Genomic DNA, 2,500 nt, shown 5'->3' on the forward strand with positions numbered 1-2,500 from the left:
TATAATCAATTAAACTTGATAAAAATACATTTGAAAGACATCAAATATCTATATTGTTATACTGTTATTGATATTGAATAAAACTGATCTCACGGCATTGATTTGTACATATAAACTCCATTAGCAATATAGATGAATTTAACTGCTTGTTTGGCAAATCACCAGTTACGTTTAACCAAATAAAATTTTGACATTCAACAATTTAAACGTTATCGCCAGACCTCTGCATGATAGCAAGTACGTTGTGTGTGTGAGTGTGTGTGTGTGTGTGTGTGTGTGTGTGTGTGAGTGAGTGTGTGAGTGTGTGTATTTGTGTGTGTGAGTGTAAGTATATAATCATTTGCAAGAGGAGTCTATATTCTCTTTCGAATGCTAATACTTTCTTTAATTTTGTCGAAGCGTAAAGATGCAGAAGCTATATCTGAAAGCTGTTAAATTAAATGTTGAAAGATATTCTTAAAATATACGCTTTGCTCTGTATTAAACGGTCCCTGCAGTTCATATGAGAAAGAGAGATAAAGAAAAGTGTGGAAAGAGCAAGGAAGAGTTGAATGAGTTTTGTGCTTCAGAAGTCGTCCAGACTTGGAAATTATTTTCACAAACACATTCCACATTAAAGCTTTGCATTCAGATTCAGAGAAACCTGGAATTTCAGTCGTAGTAAATACTTTATACTGGCATACAATGGGTGCAAGCAGTACTGTATAGTTAAGATATTTGACATGCAACCAAGGGATAGCTTACTCTGCAACCTTACACTTAGCAACTGCGTAGTTTCACTATTATGCAGTTTCGTAGTATCATTTTCCATAGTCTTCACTGGAACAAAAGTTTGTGATTTAAATTTTGGTATACAAAAATAGATCTTTGTCTGTGGAACCTACCCCACCTTTCCACAGCTTAACACTACTTTCTGAATTTTGGGTACTTTACCGGCGTCCACGCTGTTTGAAGAATCAGTCAATCATGTGTGAATAACTTCTTCAACTTACAAATCAAGCTGTGCTAGAACATTATCAATGGGTAGGGATTTCCCTGATTCCCTGATCTGAGTATGCCATTAAAGATCAGCTAGACTAAATATGAATCACTCTCAAATTCTAAGAATAACGTTAGAAAGTGGTAGCTATTGTCATATTGCTTTGACGGTTATTCTTACATAAATTATGTAATTGATTTAAACGATAAGGTGTGACACTCAGATCGATTAGTCAAGATAGGCCAAATGTCTGCTTAGTGGAAAAAATAGAGAACGAAGTGGTATATAGTAATGGTAGAATCTATGTATATATACATATCTGCGCGCTCTCTCTCTCTCTCTCTCTCCCTCTCTCTCCCTTAGTTGTAGCTGGAACAAGGAAGACATGTTCTTGTTTATCTCCTGTCCTAGCTTGATTCACGCGTTCGCCAACACAACCTCGTTTAGGCTTAGCAACCCTTCCTGTTTGTTTTCACTGTCCTGTCTGTGTTACCTATTTTGACCGACCGCAAAATCCCAAATTTTATATAATTTGCTTTGTAGGAACAAATGTTTTATCGAAAACGTACATTGTTGTTAAATGCTCGAAATATGATAGTAGAACAAGAGCCGACAACTGATGAAGGGTCGTTCTTTATGTCGTGTGTTTTGTTTTCCATTTGTGTATTTCGTTGTTCGAAAGAATAGTCCAAGCTCCATGTACTCGTGCTTCGCACTTTTTTGTTGTACACGTTTCATAACGTCCTGTGCTCACATATGCATATATATACGTATAGATGTAAGTATGTACATATACGTATGTATATATGCATACACATATATATATCTCATATTATATTACACACGCAATATATATAGGTATGTACATATATATATATATATATATATATATATAATATATATTATATATATATATATATATATAATAATTTATAACTACACTGCCAGTTTGCGCAAAGTTGATTTTATGCAAAAATGCGAAAACTTATTTTCGTAAAGTAGGTAATGAGTCGTAAAAGAAGTATTTTCTAAATTGAAGAGTGACGTAATCTTAATACATCAACATTTCCATCATGTTTCTGTTATGTTCTATCATGTTCAATGATTTTATGGAAAAGTGCGAAAACACACACACACATACACACACATACACACACCCATATATACACTGGCACTCTGTAGCTTACGACAACGAATTTTCCAGTTGATCCGATCAATGGAACAACTTGCTCGTGAGATTAACGTGCAAATGGCTGAGCCCTCCACAGCCACGTGCATCCTTTCACATATTTCTCAGAGAAATTCATCGTGACACAGAACGTGTAAAAGCTGGCCCCTTGAAATACAGGTACTACTCACTTTTGCCAGCTGAGTGAATTGGAGCAACGTGAAATAAAGCGTCTTGCTCAAAGACACAATGCACCGTCGTGAATCGAACTCGTGAACCTACAATCACGAGTTTAGTACCCTAACCACTAAGCCACTAACCATATAAATGTCGGGGTTGATAACATAAAGTAC

The 2,500-nt window shown here is 35.6% G+C and overlaps 1 protein-coding gene across 3 annotated transcripts in view; it reads right to left on the reverse strand.

The window, feature by feature from the left end:
- The window catches only part of LOC115213528, a 498,605-nt gene that overhangs the window by 2,204 nt on the left and 493,901 nt on the right, over window positions 1–2,500 (reverse strand). The window lies entirely within an intron of this gene.

The sequence above is a fragment of the Octopus sinensis genome, linkage group LG1 (genome assembly GCF_006345805.1).
Source record: "Octopus sinensis linkage group LG1, ASM634580v1, whole genome shotgun sequence".
NCBI classification, from domain to species: domain Eukaryota; kingdom Metazoa; phylum Mollusca; class Cephalopoda; order Octopoda; family Octopodidae; genus Octopus; species Octopus sinensis.